At 60.6% G+C, this 17411-nt stretch overlaps 1 protein-coding gene across 12 annotated transcripts in view; it reads right to left on the bottom strand.

Moving 5' to 3' along the window:
* The window catches only part of AHDC1 (AT-hook DNA binding motif containing 1), a 61768-nt gene extending 48949 nt beyond the window's left edge, over positions 1 to 12819 (bottom strand). For 3 of the 12 annotated variants that reach the window (XM_058304029.1, XM_058304027.1, XM_058304033.1), the window contains exons 1-2: positions 12771 to 12813; positions 12008 to 12105 (exon numbers count right to left, since the gene is read on the bottom strand). The gene's annotated coding sequence lies outside the window, so the exon portion shown is untranslated. Of the gene's footprint in view, positions 1 to 12007; positions 12116 to 12338 lie in introns of those variants that run through there. The other 9 variants (XM_058304032.2, XM_058304031.1, XM_071217607.1 and 6 more) reach the window with 9 other exon arrangements.
* Positions 12820 to 17411: the final 4592 nt, after the last annotated feature.

The raw sequence follows: 17411 nt of genomic DNA, 5'->3' as shown, positions 1-17411 counted from the left end.
AGCTGCAGCAGCCACCCAGAGGAGTCCCTGAAGCCCCCAAGCCAGAGCTGAAGAGCTCATGGTGCCTACCTTCCACCGCACATCCATGTGACAGAAGAGTGAGACTGAGGCCCAGAGAGAGGGTCCAGGGTTGCAGGAGGACCATGTTCTACTGGTGGAGTGGTTAAGAACATGGGCTCTGGGGGCAGAAAGACCTGGATCAAAATCCCAGCTGTGCCAGCCACTTGTTCTGTAGTCCCTTGCCTTCTCCCAGCCTCCAATTCCTCATCTGTAAAATGGGGTAATAGTACCTCCCTCACAGGACTGCCGAGGGGAAATGAGAACATGCATGTAGAGGGCTTGGCACAGTGCCCCACACGTGTGGTGACCCTGATTGTGGTTAGTATTCATGGAAGGTCAAGCTGCTAGTAGGGAAGGGGAGAAGGGATCCAGGCCGGTCTCACCCTCAGCCAGGCAAGGAGCCCTGGGAACCTCAGCCCAGGAGGGCCCGGCAGTGTCCTCGCAGCCCCCCAGCTGTCTCTCCTATTCGTCAGAGGCCTCTCCTTAATGAGCCTGGGCACCTGCCCCTCCAAATGTACTAAGCCTCATTAGTATCTTAGCCCCAAGCTCTGAGCCCAGAATCTATGCTTGTGCACACACATGATGGTGGGGAGGTGGGGGCTGCAACAGGCCTCCAGCCAGGAGACAGCATCCCCGCCAACCACACCCCCTGCCTGTCATCTACAGGGCCCGTCACCACCCCGCTTGTCACCTGCCTGCCTTGCACCCGCGCCACCTGTCACCCACCCAGCTCGTCACCCACCCAGCCCATCACCTGCACCACCTGTCACCCACCCGGCCTGTCACTGGGGCTGCCTGACAAGCATCTGGGTGGGGGACAAGCGATGGGAGGGAGACCACAGGGTTGTGGAGCTGGGGGCCCCAGAGACCCTGTGGGACCCCCACTTCAGCTCGGCATCCTGCGGCATCGCCATGGCAACCTCTCAGCCGCAACCACTTTCCCAAACATCCTCTCCCCCCCACACCCCCCAGGCCCTGCTCTTAGCGGAGCTGAAGCTGAGAAGAGCCTGAGTGACAGCAGAATGGGGCAGGAAGGAGGGGTTCATCAGCTGGCTGGCCTTGGTCATCCTTACGCCTCTCTGGACTTGGTTACCCCATCTGCAAAATGGAGGGGCTGCAACGGGCGAGGCCGCTGTGGAGCAAGCCATTCCGCTCCAGCCTGGACTGGCCCAGCCTGCCACCATTTAACCTGTCAGGACTGGGGGGTGGGACAAAAGGGCCGGAATTTCTGGCGTCTTCCCTAGGCCTTTGCTTCAGGGCCAGCCCAGAGAGGCTGGGCCCCTAGTCCAAGCCCACACAGCAGAAGGGCAAGAACAGTATGGAAGGGAGAGGGGCTCTGCTTTGGGACTGCCAGCTGGAGGCAGCATACGGGGTGACCCAAGGTGACCAGGAACGAGTTGGCTCCCACCTTGGAGCTGCATATTTATAAAACCCAGAGCTCAGAGCTGAACAACAGCTGTGGTGCTGCCCCTCCAAGGGGCACATGCCACGACGAAATGGAGACAACGTGCCTCCTCGCGGAAGGCCTCCGGGGTCCCTGGCTCTCTCCAGGGCTGGCCGAGTCAGGGGCTGAGGTGGGAAAGGGGCAGCAGCTCCCTCCCTCCCGCCCCCTCTCCTCCCCTCTCCTCCCCTCTCCTCCGGGCAGGCAGCTATAGGATTACTTCTGCATGACTGCCCGCTCCACGGGGTTCCGGAGACCCTCCTGCCTGCAGCAATCTTTAAAATTCCTCCAGCCCGGCCTCACTCCCTTTCTCCTGCAGTGAATGCTCCAGCGTCTACCGCAGTGTGCCCGCTACCACCGCTGCTGCCACCACCACCACTACCCCCAGGTGGGCCGGGGGTCCCTGGCGCCCATGGGCGAAGACGGACCCGTCCTTGGGCCGCAGCCCTTAGAACCCTGAGACCCAGGCCCTGACCCATCCCCGCTAGACCCTGGTGCTGGTCCAGCTCCGCAGACCGTGGCTAAAGCTGGGGTCGGCAGGTCATGTGTCCCAAGGCACATGGGCACATACCTGCAAACATACCTACCTGGTGGATCTTGGCATGCCTGCCCATGTCCTCTGCTGCCAGAACCTGCTTGCCCCCACCTCTGCCCCGACTCCCACCCCACCCCACAACATCAATCCCTGCTACCCCTGGGGTGGGCAGATAGCCAGGCCAGGCCAGCACCTGGGGCTCCCCGGGGCACAAGAGCAGGCAGGAGATCGATCCACTGAATTTTTTAAGGCCCTAATGGAGTCTTACATCCCACGACTTGCTGGACTGGGACATGGGTGATATCCTGGAGACCCCTCCCACAGGCCTTGGGGGTCAGGGGAAGCCCTCTCTGAGCCTTCTCCCAGCAAGAGAAGAGGCATAGCGACCCCTGGGAGAAAGATGGGATTCGGGGCCTGTGAGTGATACCCAATGGCCCCCCTAATTCCCCCAGTCCTAGTGCAGGCAGAAGCAGCTCAGCCTCTAAATCACTCCCCTCATGCTGCCCTCTGAGGCGGATTCTGTGCATCTGTAATTAGGGGGTGGAACAGATGGTGGAGATTCCGTTTAAAATCATGCATCTAGTAAAGTAACCTTCACTGTCGGAACTGACTCCCTGGGAGACCAAGCCTGCAGCCAGATTGAGGGGGGCATCTCAAACCAGCACCTTCCCCAGCCTTTCCCCTGAAGGCCCAGGCTCAGTGTCCCTCTCAGGTGGGCCAAGGAATGGGGGGATCTGGCAGGCACCTGGGCAAGTGCAGGCTGGGGGTAACTCCCCCTACCCCCCCATCCCCCCAACACACACGCCAGAGTCAGGGCAGATCTGGGAGCTCAACGTTCTTGGCCGACAGACTGGGGTTGACTAGGTGCAAAGGGGGCTCTGTCCTACCCTGAAATAGGCCCAGAACCCCAAATCCAGCCTAGGGTGCCCAGAGCACAGGGTCTTGGGTAGGGCAGCTTTGAACCAGATGTACAGCTTCACTGTCCAGGAATGAAAGGCCTAAGGCAGTGAGGAGGGTACAGAAACCTCCCCAGGCAGAGGCGGCTCTAGGAAGGGGGAGGTGGGGGGACCGAGAGAACTCACAGGAGGGAGCAAGTGTGTGTGGAAGAATGAGGTTGTCTGGGTGGTGTCTGGGGGAGGGGACTGAGGAGAGCAAGGTGGGGTAGGGGGAGCAGTGATGGCGGACACAGTGGAGGGAGGCAGCATAGGAATGCACCATGGGTGGGAGGGAAGGCTGCGGAAGAGCTGAGCCAACCGAGCCGGGCATGTGACAGGGTGTGGTAGGGGGTCCTGAGGGGGGCAGGGAGGAGCTGCCTGTGAGCTCTGGGGGGTGAACGGGAGCAGGCTGCGACTCAGCTGAGGCCAGGTGTGCTCAAAGCCTGAGCGTGCGCCTGTGTTTGGAGAGGTGCAGGGGCTGTCTCTGGGCCCTCACGTGGTTGAGGAAGGCCCTGGGAGCTGCGGCTGAGACCGCGTGTGGGGAGGCGCTGGGGAGCGGCGCTGGGAACTATGTATGGGAGGACTACCTGCCTGAGGTGGTGCTGGGCTCCGACCTATGGGAGCGAGTGTGTGCTTGGGCAGGCATTAGAAGCTGTGCAGACATTACCTGCTTGGAGACATACTAGAACTGAATCTATGCCTGTGTTTGAAGTAAATGTTGTGGCTACAGGGGGTGCTCGAGAGGGTGTTGGAGCAGTGTGCGTATGTGGGGGAAGCAGCTGTGTGTTTGGAAAGGTGTGGGGGGTGCACTGGTGGGTTTGGAGAGGTACTGGGCCTTGGCTGGGGGACATGTTGGGCTACAAGGAGCATGTGTGTGTCTGGGGAGGTACTGGAAGCTCTGAGAGTCTGAGCTTGTGGGAAGTATTACAGCTGTAGGGGCACCCTGGATGCACCCGGGGAAGCGCTGGGGTTGTAGTGGGAACTGACGTTTGAGGATGTGCTAGCTTTGTGTGTGTGTGTTTATTTGGGGATGTGTGGGGTCATGAAGTACTAGGTTTTGGTAAAGGAGGCGGCCTGTAGTTGATGTGCTTGGAAAGTTATCATGGTTGCATCATGTGTTGGGGAAGAGTTGGGGGTGTGTTGCTAGAAAGGTTCCTGGGGCTTTAGCTGGACACCTGAACCAGTCTGGGGAGGCACTGGGGCTAGAGAAGGGCTGTGGGTTTGAGAGTCTAGTAGAGCTATGCATTTGGGGAGGTAGTAAGAGGCTCTAAGTCCTTCAGTCTTTCTGTCCTGGGAAAGGTCAGAGTGGGTCCCTGAGGGGAGAGATGTGGTGGGGCCAGCAGGGAGGTGTGGGGCCGGGAGGAGGGCCGTCAGGGGTTCCTGGTGTCCGGGAGGCGTTGCGGCTATGCAGGCAGCCCGTGGTGGTGCTGTGCCTGGCTATGCTGGCGCTGTGGGGGGAGGAGCGGCTGTGGATTTGGGGAGGTGCTGGGGCTGTGGGTGTGTAAGGTGGTTGTGGAGGCTTTGGGGCTGTGTGTCTAAGGAGGTCCTGGAGCTGTGAATCTGTAGGTGAGGAGGTTATATATTTAGGGGGAGGCTGGGGCTGCAGTTGGGGCCCTGGGTCAGAGAGGAGTGGAGGCTGCAGGGTGGGAGTGGATGCTCCTTTAGGGAGATGAAGGGCAGTGCCCTGGCCTCTGCTCAAGGGCCCGGACGGCGGACTGTCCGCTGGAACGCCTCGGCCCTGTGCTGGGGCGGCCAGACAGCCAGTCCATCTGTCTCAGCCTGCGCCCAGGCCTGAGGAGCAGAGCTGCCTCCTGGCTCCCTGGGGGGCAGCAGCGGATCCCAGCCCACCCATCTGCCTTCAGATGGTCCAGGCAGGAGCTCAGCGGAGCTGCCTGGAGGGTATCACTGTGTTTGAAGAGGCAAGGCTGGGGGGAGGGGGGCCAGCAAGGCAAACAGCTCTCCTGGAGGCGCCTTTGAAAACCACTGACGCCAGGAGAGGAAGAGGGAGGACAGGGAGGGTCTGCCTGTCCTTGTGCATCTGTGCGGGTCAGTGCCCAGCGGTGAGCCCTGGAGCCCCTTCCCATGCGATCGTGCTGACGGCCTTGGAGAACACACCTCCAAACCTCACATGTACAGCTATACCCTCATAGACGCACAACCCTTCCCCTCATCCACAAGCCCCAGACACCCTCACACACCCACACACCACCACACACACACAGCTTCACATATGCACACGCCACTACACACACTCCCATCAGACACCCCCACACACACTCTGCAAAACCCATGCACAGTCACACACGCCCATTGTATAAGCACACCTGTCACACACACACATGCACAGGTACCTACCTGACAAACAGCTATCACACGTGCCATCTCATACACCCACACATCTCCATACACAGGGATCTCCCGGTCGGACCCATACCCCATCCCACACGTGCCTCACACACCGTAGACGCTCGGCATCCTGATACTGCCACACGCTCGCACACACACCACCTCTCACCAACTCTTTCACACCAGCCATTTCCGTGTCCAGCCCAGGCCCAGAAGGTTCCCACCAGCCGAGAGGGCCTCCTGCCTCCCCACCCGGATGACGGCATCAGAAGTAGGGGAGTGTGCCAACCCGCCCACCCCAGACACCCCCCTGGTCCTTGGGAGCCCTGCTCTTCGCCCCCAGGGAAGCTCTGTCTCTGCTCTGGTGTGACTTTGTGTGTGACTGCATGGCCTGAGACCTCCCGACAGGCCTGGCTGTCACCAGCTGCGTGGGTAAGAAGTACAGGCACGGGCTCACCAGCTGGGTCTGTGAGAGGCAGGGTGGGTGTGAGGATAGATGGGCACGTCGCAAAGGGTGTGTGTATGTGTATGTGTGTGTGTGTGTGTGTGTGTGTGTGTGTGCCCGGCAGGGCATGGGCAGACAGGTGTGAGTAGGGAGAGTACGTTTACACCAGGAGGCACATACCCGTTGAGTGTGACAGGCTATTTTCTGAGAGAGAGATGTACATTGAATGTAGGGGTCAGGGCTAGCAGCGCCCAGCAACCCCCTCCCCCACAAAAAGAAGAGCAGGCAGGAGGGGTCTCTGGGACACTTCCCTCTCTCTCTCCCTGACCTCTTTAGCAGCTGGAAGCTGAGCCGGGGGTGGAAGGAATGGAGACTTGGCTGGCCTGGGGGTTTGGGGAGGGAAGTGGGAGAAAACACCTTCCAGATTCTCATCAAATCCCTGTTTGTGGTTTGCAGCCTCAAGTCTCTTTTCTCTCTCACTGGGTTTCCCCTTTTCTTTCTCTCTCCCTGTCTCTGCTTCTCCTCCTCATCTCTCCTTCTCCCATCTCAGTCACCCTGTCTCCCTCCTTGTTCGTCCCTGTCTCCAAGTCTCTGTCTCTTTCCCCAGGCCCTTCCATTTCTCTGACTCCTCCTCTCTCTACCAGCACCTCTGTCTGTCCATCTCTTCCTGTCGCGGTCCATCTGTCCGTCTCCATCCGCCTGTGAGTGGGTGTCTCTGTCCATCTGTTCCACCACCCATCTGGCTGGCGGGCTGTGTTAGTCCTTCTAAGGGCACCCACTCACTCCCCAAGGCCCCCTCCCCCAGGTCAGCAAAAGGGCCTCTCCTGGCTCAGGGGATGGGAAGAGGGGGCAGAACGGCAGCTTCTGGAAGCTTCAGTAGCAGCTGGGCTGAGCTGGGAGTTCGGGGCCAGCCAGCTGTAGAGGCGGCCCCTCCCCTGGGTTGCGGGGCCAAAGCCCCCAGAACAGAAAGGGGAGCAAGCGGGGCCTCGCCGCGGCGGAGTCTGGGCGTGGGGCAGCGCTCACTTTACCCTCCCTCTACCGTCCCCTCATCGCCAGGCCCTGCTGGAGGGGGATCTTCAGTGCCCACCTTCCTCATCCCCTAGCCCATGGCAGAGAGGCTGGGATCCAGGAAGGAGGGGCAGGGGAGGCCAGGCCTTGGGGGGAAGGAGGCGCTGGGAGCCACTGCTTCCTGTCAGCTGGGCCAGGGGGGCGCCTTCCCCCTCCCTTCCAGGCAATCCCAGGGGATCCCTCCTGCTCTGGTCCCAGTTCCAGGCACGAGGGGCTGCACAGGCATTTCCTTGCCAGCTTCCACTGGGGCTATTTCCACCTCCCTGCTTCCCCAGTGCCTAGTGGGGATCACACCAGGGCCACCCCTAACAGTGGAGGCTGATTCTGGGCAGGTGAGGACCCTGGCCCTGTCTAGGCACCGGCCATCCAGAGAGACCGAGGCACCTCCCACTGCACCTCAGGCACACACAGCCGCGTGCCAGCACCCACCACGGCCCCCACTGTCGTGTGACATGCACCTCAGAGGGTTCTTCAGGGAGCCCTCCCCCCGGAGATCCGCACCCTACCTTGCATGGGCGGCAGGCTCCAACAGTGCCCCCCCAGACAAAGGCAGCAGCTGAAACCGCATCCCGTGACACCCTCCCAGGCCGCTCTGCCCCCCGCGGCTCACAATCCAGATCCCACAGTGGATGGGGGACCCGAGGTGCAAAAGGTCATCCCTCCTGAACCCCTGGAGTGGAATCATAAACAAGGAATGGGGAAAGAATAGGGGCACTGCGGGGCAGAATCTGGCTCCTTCCCGACCTGCCACGGGCAAAGTCCACACTGGCTGCGCCCTCTGCACGGCGCTACCTGGGCCAGGGCCAGGGGCTGGCTCCCTCCCTCTCCAGCTCTCCTTGCCCCTGCCTGGGCCCCCCCGCCCTTGCTGAGCAGCCCTCCCTGCCCTCTCCCTCCGGCTCTGGCTCTCTCATCCTCAGCTCTTGGAAGCCTGACTCACTGTTTCCCCTCCTCTCTCCCCTCCCCTCCCTCTCTCTCCCGCGGCGGCGGCGGCGGCAGCAGCAGCAGCAGCAGCAGCAGCGCCTCCCCCTCCCCTGGGGGGCTCTGGCCACAAGGGTGCCTGCCTGCTCCTCTCCCCAGGCCCCGGCCCCCCCCACTCCACACCCAGGAGGCCCCCTGCAGCTGTCCCAGTTCTCTAACCACAGCGAGGTGGCGCGCCAAGAGCCTAGCCCCCGGGCTGGCCCTGCCCAGCGTCTCTGGGACCCTAAGCAAAAGGCTCCCTTCTCTAAACTTGCTTTCCTTCTCTGGTCCAACAAGGTGGGGGGAGGTTCAAGTGGAGGAGGCCCCTTGTGCCTCTGGCGACCCGACTGTCCCCTGCTTTTCTAACCCAGCTGCCTCCTGGTGCAGAGCACCAACAACCTGTGGGTGCTGTAGCTGCTGCAGGCTCCACCTCCAGGTCCCGAGAAGAACTCGGCTCTGTCCCTAGCCATTTGGGGGAGGCAGAGGGAAGACACTGCCCTCCCCGGCAAGAGCAGAAGTTAAATGACCCCTGGAATGGCTCTGTCTCCCTCTTCCTCCTCCTGTGGGAGTCTCCCCCTCTCTTTCTTTCCCCACCTGTCCTCCTCCCTCTTTCCAGAGACATCTGCTTGTCTCTCCTCCGAAAAACAACCCTGGAACTTGATCTTGGGGGAAAGGCCCTCAGGACCCCTCAGGACTGCTCACTTCTGGCCACGAGGGTAGGGATAGGCCGGGCCTTCTGCGTCCCCTGTACCCCCCTCCAGGGCTGTGACCCTGGCTCTCCTCCCTGCTTGTTTCTCTCTCCCCTCTCATCAGAGATGGCCTGACTCCATCTTTCCCTCTCCCTGCCTCGCACGTGGCTGTCTGGGTCTCTCTCCTCCCCACCCCCACCCTCCCGCTCTTTCCCTGGGGGGGCCCATCTGCCGGCATTAGCAACAACGTTACCCTTGCTCCCCCCTGCAGTCCCAGCTCCACTCCATTCTGGCTTCCTGCTCTCCCCACCTCTGTCCCAAGAGGCCCAGGGGGCCCAGAGACAGAGCTGGGCTCCATCCCATAATAATGAGTCTGCTTGACCTCGCCCGGGCAGACCAGAAGGGTCTGGGCATCTGGTATGCAGGGATGGCACCTCCTTGTTCTTGGGTGGCTGGCATGAGACACAGAGCTCTGTTTTCATACACACACACAAGGATGAAGCTGACCTGGGGCGGGAGGGTGGGGGGAGGGGGGGACAGAGGGGATTAGGTGGGGGGTGGGAGAATTCAGGTTTACCTGGAGGAAGCCCCTGTCCAATGGGAACAGAGGCACAGAGGAGGGAACAGTTCAAAGTCAGTGCTCCAGGCTGAATCGAGAGTAAGCAACGTCCCTCTGGGACTCTTGCCAATCCAGACCAGTAAACCGCTCCCCCCACCCCCACCCCCACGTCTCCTGCCAGGGGCAGGGACAGGCTGCCCCTCAAGCCTCCAGCACAGACAGAGCAATCAGGTAGAAACCCCATCCTTCAATCTCCTTCAGAATCCAATTCCCACCTCCCCACAGTACACCTCCACTCAGCTCTCAGCAGGTCTTCCAGAATCCTCCCTGCTGAGCTCGAACCCCATGGAGTGCATGTGCGGGAAGGGGGGGGGGGGAAGGGGGGGACGTAACGCCCCCCAGTTCCCAAGCCTCTTCACCAGAAGGCTCCATCAGGGACTGAGGGTCAATGAGAAAGAATCCTGGGACCCTCACACTCCAAAATTGAGAAGCTAAGTCATCCACCCACAGTACTTGGGGGCGTTGGGGGCTGCCTGCCCCCACGACCCTGCTGCAGACCCCCCAGCCCAGCAACCATAATAAACAGCGAGCTCTTTTTCTTTATGACACCAAATTTCTCCAAGCCCAACAGCTCCTTCCATCACTACCTCAGCCATAGATCACATTAAAAACTCACAGAGGGCAACTTAAACACATCACATTTGTTTCTCTCTATATTATTTCAAAAGTAACGGCATTAAAAATGGATTTTATTACAGAAAATAAATATCGGCACGTGGGCCGGGAGCCCAGACGTGGGGGGGGGGGGGAGAGGGAGCCCACCAGGGGAATGTCCCTGAGGGTTTGGGCACTGGGCACAGCTTAGGCACCCAGCGGGGAGGCGGCTGAGAGGCCCGACTAGACCCTGGGGTACGGGGGGATGCCCGGGGAGGGGGCAATGCCAGACTGCAAGGAAGAAAAGAGTCACTGGTTTGGACCCATGCCCACTGGTCCCCCAAAGCGCATGCCCTCACTGGTCTTTGTAGCCTCTGAAGGGTGGGGACTCCGGGGTGAGAAGTTCACCAATCCCTGGGGGTTACTCCAACTATTGACATAGCAGGAGAAAAAAATGAATTCAACTTACTATTTGGTTTGATTTTCCATTACTATAAAAATAAATATACATCTGCTCAAAGGAGGGAGGATGGCAAACGGCATGTACATGCCACCTGGGGGGTCCCGTCTAAGAGCTCGCCATCACAACCCAGCCTGGCACCCCCACGCCAGGAGACATGGGAGGGGTGGCTGGGCTGGTGATCTTTCACTCCCAGCCCCAGCTCACACAGCCACATGCACGGGCCACAGAAAACTGGAACAAGCCAACAATAGAAACACCCCAAAGGCTCCTGGCAGGATTCTGCCCAGGCCTGGGCACATGCCCCCGCCCCGCCGGCGGCAGCGGACAAAATGTGGCCACCCTGACCCGGAGGCAAAGCTTGTCCTCATACCCTGTGCTCTGCCCAGGGAGCTGGGGCCAAGTCCCGCCTGACACCAACTGGTCCGGCGGGAAACGCCTGCCCAGCCAGACGGGCACAGGCCCCCCAAAGGTCCCTCCTCACGCTCAGGGACCCATGCTGGTGCAGCACGGCCCTGCCTCCCAGGGTGACGCCTGGGCTCGCATTCAGCTGGCCCTGCCAGTCAGGCACTGGTGCAGAACCGAGGGCACTAGGCTCAGCCCCTCCCAGCCCAGCCCCAGGGCCCCCAAGCTGGGCGGGCGGGGGACTCCCCACCCCTCCACATCTGGCCCTGGCCCCCAGGGTCTGCGGTAGAGAATTCCCGCCCCCGCTTCTCTCTCTCTCCCTCCCTCTCGGTGCCCGCCGCCTGCCTCAGGGACAGCCCCAGCTCCCGCCTCCGGCCAGCAAGGCCCACATCCTTCCTCCCTCAGCTGACCCTCATGCCTGGCAGGAGGCTGGGGGGGTCAGGCTGCTGGGGCAGCCCCCCCCCCCAACTCCCACTGGTCCTCATCCCCAGCCCCCAAACTCTGGGTTGCTGTCCCTTTTCCTGTAGAACAGGAAACAAGGTTATTTCCTAGACTCAGAGCCAGCCCCCTGCCCCTCTGGCTCTGCCCGGGGACCCGGACCCAGCAGGCGAAGGCGCCCTCGGCCAGGAAGCAGCGGGGTTCAGCTACTCACCCCAGCCTCGGGCCCAGGGGGCTGACAGCTGTCACTCAGCACCCCACCCCCTGGGGAAGAGGGGGCCAATTCAATCAGAGCCCCGGAGGAAACGCATTGATAGGCGATTATTTATTTATTTATGCAAAAGTGAGCCGACTTTGTTCGCCAGGTAACCGGGCAAGCGGCCCAAACCCTCGGGCCCTGGCCGCCCCCAAATCCCTCCTCCGCCCCGCAACCCCTCGGGGTCATCAGGTCCCCGCCCCTCAACTCCCAGAGCACCAGCGGAACCTCGGGATTTAGGGATTGAAGGGGAGGGGCTCCTCCCTCCGCAGTCTCCCCTCTCTCCAAGCCGATCCTAAAATCCAGCCTTGTTCTCCGCTCCCACGGTCCCCCCTTCATTCCCCCCCCCATTCCCAGCAAGCTGGAGAGCAAATTGCAGTTTTAAATCCAAAGGCGGAGGGAGGGGGAAGGAGGAGGGGGCGCGCGGCAGCGCTGGGCGCGCACCTCGCCCCCGAGCCGGGGGAGCCGCGGGGCGGCCAGGAAACCCGAGAACCCCCCCTCCCCGCCCCCCCTCCCTGTCCGCCTCCCCCTCCCCCTTCCCGGCGCTGCCTGCCAGGCTTCGAGCCGAGCCCAGCCGAGCCGCGGGCCCCGGCGGAAACAAAGACCGATCGCACCGCGGGCACCGCAGCCACCGGGTCCAGCGGGCCGGACCGGGGGGCGCGGAGGGGGCGCGGGGTCCCCCCCTGGTGCGTGGCACAAAAGAGCCCGGCCGGCGGCTCCCCAGTGAGGGACTCGGGCTGGGGAGGAGGCGCCACTCACCGGAGTGCTGGGCTGCCGGCTCCGTGGGTCCGAGCCAGACGAAGGGCTTTGGGGGGCGTCCGTCTTCCGGCGGCGGCAGCGACGCGGGCGCCCGGCTGCTGGGGAGAGGAGTCGTGCAGGAGCCCTGAGCCGCCCGCCGTCGCTGACAGCAAGGCTCGCGCCTCGGCTCACATTCTCCGCCGCTAACTCCGCTGGACACGGCCCCCCGCTCCCGCGGCGCCCCCCCACCTCGATCACTCCTTCGCTCTCTCTGCGCCCCCCGCGCTCCCCCCCGCCGCGCACACACTCTCACAGCCCTGGACACCCCCGCCCCCACCCCCCAATTGCAAACCTGGGAGGGAACGCGCCCCGCGTAGTCCTCCTCCTGCTCCTCCTCCGCCCTCCTCCCTCCCGCTCCCTCTGGCTGGCTGGCTGTCTCTCTGACTATCTCTATCTCTCGCTCTCTCTGCCTTTCTCTGCTCTCCGAGCTGGGTGGGAAAAGGAAATGAGGACAGAAAGCAGACGCTGGCTTTGGGTGGTGGTAGCTGGATTCCCTCTCTCCCTCCCTCCCCCTCCTCCCCTCCCTCCTCCTGCCTTCTGCTCTCTCGGCTGCGAGCGGGGCTGAGCGCAGCCTGGCGGGTGGCTCGCTCTGCCCGCCCGCCCGCCTGTCTGTCTGTCTGGTCTGCCTCGCTCGCTCCCTCCCTCCGTCTCTCGCCCTCGCCCTGCCTGCCTGCTTCTCTCCGTCTCCGCTGCCGCCGCCGCTGCCTCTGCGAGCTCGCCTTACCTTCGCCGCTCACCATCCGGAACCCCAGGGGGGAGCGCGCGCGCGGCACGCCGGGACTTGTAGTCCCCGCCCCGGCCGCTCGGCGCTCGGGGCGGGCGGGGCGGCGCGGGCAGCTCCGACGGCGCGGCCGGGAGCCAGCGGGGAGCCCGCGGGGACTCCGCGCGCCCGGGCCCCTCTGGTGGCAGCACGTGCTCGCTCACTGAGGGCCGCCGATCCTCCCCGAGGATTGGGAATGTTCTCCACGTTCCGGGTCTCCAGGCGGGGGCTCGGACTGGGGCTGAGCTGCGGGTGGTGGTGAAGGGGCGGGGTCTGGGAACGGAATGGGACTCGAAGCGACTCTGGGGATTAGCCAAAAGGGGTGCGACTTTCTGAGACACCCGAATTAAATGGGAAGGGAAGAGGAGAGAGGGGAGGACTCGCCCTCTGAATTTGGGGGCGTTCTCCTTTTCGGAAAAGGTTACCTATTGAGTACAGCGCGAGGGCTTACGGCGGGAGGGCAGCCCAGGAAACCTCAGAGCCCCGGCCAGCGCCCCCTCTCCACCCCCCGAGCTCGGACCTGCGGCTTTAACCCCCTCCAAAGTCTAGTTTTCCTAGAAGTCCAAGGGCGGGGAGGACGCCTAAGACCGGATTCACCCGCAGATCCCCCACCCCCGCCACGCGGAATTCTACCGAGCATTTACAATGTATCAGGAAGCAGGATTCGGATTCAACAGTTCCGAGCTCCTGCTGCGCCTGGGGGCTGGGCTCAGCACTTTCACCTACCTCTTCTTCAGGTCACATCTGTTATCCAGCCCCTGCCTCCGGGCCCCCTGCCTGGCCTACCCGCCGATGGGACTGTGCGCCGCTGCGGCGAAGAGGGCTGGTTACCATGGGGAGGCGGCAGGACAGCCCGGGACGGAGAACGGCCGCGGCTGCCATTTACTGGGCTCCGCAGGGCTCTTGAGTCCTGCGACAGCCCGGTAAAATGGTACTATTATCATTTCCATTTTAGAGATGAGGGCATTGAGGAAGTGGTGACAATCAGGAAGAGGTGGAGCCCAGCTGGCTGATTCCTAGGCCCACGTGCTTACCTCCTAGTCTACAGACAGGGCGGCAGGGAGTTCTGACTCCCCGATCTCTCCCTCTGACCTTCTCTCCCCGTGTCTGTGTGTCCTCCCTTGGCACTTCAATTCAACAAACGTTAACTGAGGTATGCAGGGTTCGCAGGGGACACGGACATGAATAATGCATGGTGGCTGTCCTATCCTCAGTGTCTATCAACCCTGCCCTGACCGGTCCAGCGCCTGCCCCACCTCGTCTGTCCGTGTACCTGACATTCCTTTGCTCCCTGTCTGCTGGCTTTGTCTGTTTTGCTCTATGTCTAAAGTTACGCTGGCAGCGCCTTTCTCCTGAGCCCACCTGTTTTTGACTCCTCCTTTGGCCCCGCAGGGTGAAGGCCAGCCTGTGACAAAGACATGTCTTGACATTTTGCTAACTGCAGCTCCTTAGTACTGCCTTCCCCTCACCTCCACTTCTCCCAAGGCCCTGAGTCTTATCCTCCTCTAGGACTATCTGGTCTTCCCAGAGGACAAAAGAGGGAGCCTGGAGGGGGGGGGGGTGGTCCACGACGACACTTTGTATTGGCCCTTCCTAGGATGGGGGAGTAGCAGCAGTAGGCGAGGGCTAGGGCTCTAAACGGTACACCTATTGATTTGGCAAGGTGGTGCTAGCATGGGAGCAGCTTCTCCTTACAGACAAGATGGACCTTGGGTTCAGAGATTGAACACAGAAAGCATCATACAGTCAGTTATTAATGAAAACAGAAGTTACAACCATAGGAGGCTCTTTGCAGTCGTGAAGAGATGAGACGCTCTGGCACCTTGCCCTAGCTGGTGCCCCACAAGGGACTTGTGCATTGGCTTTCCCACCCTCCCTCCCTCCCCCATCACAAACTCTTACCCATTAGGCTCTGCCCCCAGCTGCAAGGCTCTACCCAGACTGAAAGCTGGTTTGTGAGGGAGTTGGGTGGAATAATACAGGATGGCATCCCCAGGAGGCAACCCCACGTAGTTTGGGATGAAAGGGAGTTTGGAAGAAGAGGGAGAAGTTAAATGATGAGGTGCAGAGGGAGAGGTAGGAGGACCCAAAGCTGGATGAGAGAAGGGAAATAGAAGTTAAGTGGGATTTTCCAAGCATGCCCTTCCTGCCCTGGGCGCTTTCAGCGGTCCCCTCCCTAGAAAAAGTGGGTTTTATTAGCCCCTGGGGTGTTGGATATCCAGAATCCAAGCATTACAGGGTCTCCCTGTCACTTGGGGAGCTGATCTTCTTGGATAGTTTTGGGGGGCGGGGGTCGGCGAGCCGAGAGTCTTCCTGCGGGCTGCTGCTGCCACCTAGTGGCTAAACTCTGTGTCTGCTTTAGAAACTGTCGACTAGAAGGGTGCTAACCCAGTCTTTAAAAACAGGATTCCGGGTCACCACAGGCTGGGAAGGATGACTGTGAACACCAGGAGAAAGGAAACTTAAGGGGACCCAGGTTCTAGAGATGCCTGCGTCATCCTTTTCTAGTATCAGCTTACTCCACTTGTTTTAATGTGAGCAGAAGGTGGCATAGTTATACCTTAGGAAATATAGGTGAGACTATAAGGGCACAGGGCCTAAGGGTTTGCAAGCCAGGTAGAATGGGAGCCAGACAGACCTTTTTTCTTTTTTTTAAGATTTATTTTATTTATTTCTCCACCTCCCACCCCCCACCGTTCTTTGCACTTGCTGTCTGTTCTCTGTATCTGTTCGTTGCGTGCTCAACTTCTTCTTAGGAGGTACTGGGAACTGAACCCCAGACATAATGTGGGAGGGAGGTGCCCAATCGCTTGGGCCACCTCTGTTCCCTGCTTGTTGTGTCTGTTATTGTTTCCGTGCTGCGTCTCTTCGCTGCGTCAGCTCTGTGTCTTGCTTTAGGAGGCACCGGGAATCAAACCTGGCATCTCCTGTTTGGTAGGCAGGTACTCAACTGCTTGAACCACATCCACTTCCCCAGACCTGGTTTTGTTTCAGCTTTTATTTGCTGTGCATCTCACGAGTTTCAGTTTCCACGTGTGTAGAGGTCTAATTCCTCCCCTGTCTACAGATAGGGCCATTGGGAAGAATAACTGAGCACATGGATGTGAAAACACTGAAAACTGACGAGGGCACCACGCTGAGGGATTTTTGCATCGTGCTAGTAATGACAATAACTGCGAGGCTGGGGCAGAGTGCGGTGGGCCTTGGGTAGCGACAGGCACTCCCCTCCCCAAGTGCTGGGGCTAGCCTCATTCTTGGGGCTGCCGCAGGGGAGGTGTGGATTGCTAGAGTGCGGCTCAGTCCAGTGCATAGAAAGGGAGACTGAGGCCTGGAGAAGTTGGGGGTCTGCTCTGAGTCACTGAGCTGCAGATCGAGGAACAGGAGGCTCATTGGACTGAAGCGGTTATGGCCCCAACTTCCCCTCCTCTGGATGGGAGCAGCTCAGAAATGGAGTACAAAAACCAGAGAAGCTGAAAGCCCCATTCGTTGTGGGAGACTGGGGATACCGGTCCCTAGGCCCCCATTATCCCTCCTCCTGGGCCGGCCCCTCTCCCCTCCCCCTGCAAGTCCTCCCACATTCCTCCAGGCAACAGGAAACCCCAGCTGCAGCCCAGACTTCAAACAGCTCCTCCCTCCGGGCAGGGGGTGTGGGAGGAGAGGCCAGAGGCCAGAGGGCAAAGGTCAGCTTTGTTCCTGCGGGAGGTGATGAGGGACAGGGAGGAGACCGAGGGGGGCGGGGTAGGGCCCTAGACAGCCACACTGCGTGTGTGAATTCCTCTGTCCATCAGGGTGTGCGTGGCCCCTGCTGTCCAGGGATAAATTTGGGTCCTCAGTTTCCACTCAAGGACTTGAGTTACGTGTCTGAGTGTATATTGGTACATGTTTGTCTGTGGGTGCTCGGTCTGGGATCCCTGGGACATGTCTGTAGGTGTCAGTATGTGTATTGACGTGTCTGGTTCACAGGCCTGGTCAGTGCTGTTTGTCCCTGTGTCTTTGTGTTTAAGAGGAGTGACCCTCTCCTGTCTCCCTCGCTCTCATACTTCCTCCTTGTTGGTCACCAGAGAGTTCCTTCTGAAAGAATCTGACCTTGCTGCTCCCCTGCTCAAAACTCCTCAGTGGCTTCCCTTTGCCCAAGAGTCGGAGTCACAGCCCCAGCGCATGGTGCACAGGCCCAAGCCTACCTCTCCATCTTCATCCACAACCAGCAACCCCCTCAAAGTGTGCATTCCGGCCACGTCTACCTAATTGGCACTCCCGGCAGGCAGCCCCATTCCCTGCCTCCGAGCTTTGCTCGCTTAATTCCATCGAGTCTGGTATGCTTTCCTATCGCTCCTTTACTAAGTAAAATCCAACTCTTTTTTCTTTTTTTAAGTCTGGAGTGACCCATCGCCTCCTCAGAAGCATTCCTTCCCCTGCCCAGCTGAGTGAGGGTCTTCCCCTAGTCTCACACGCACCCTGTGTTATCATTTTCTGCCTGTTTGTTCCTCACGCCCTCCTCTGCTCCCATCACCACCACCACTGAACGGTGCGCCGAGGGCAGGAATTTGCGGGATCTCCCAGTCCAGCGGTGGGAAAGTTCTGATCCCATCGTGGGGGAGCGTCTAG

Source organism: Dasypus novemcinctus, chromosome 9 (genome assembly GCF_030445035.2).
Source record: "Dasypus novemcinctus isolate mDasNov1 chromosome 9, mDasNov1.1.hap2, whole genome shotgun sequence".
NCBI lineage: Eukaryota > Metazoa > Chordata > Mammalia > Cingulata > Dasypodidae > Dasypus > Dasypus novemcinctus.
The sequence above is the reverse complement of the archived record's forward strand: the minus strand, read 5'-3'. Positions and strand labels throughout refer to the sequence as shown.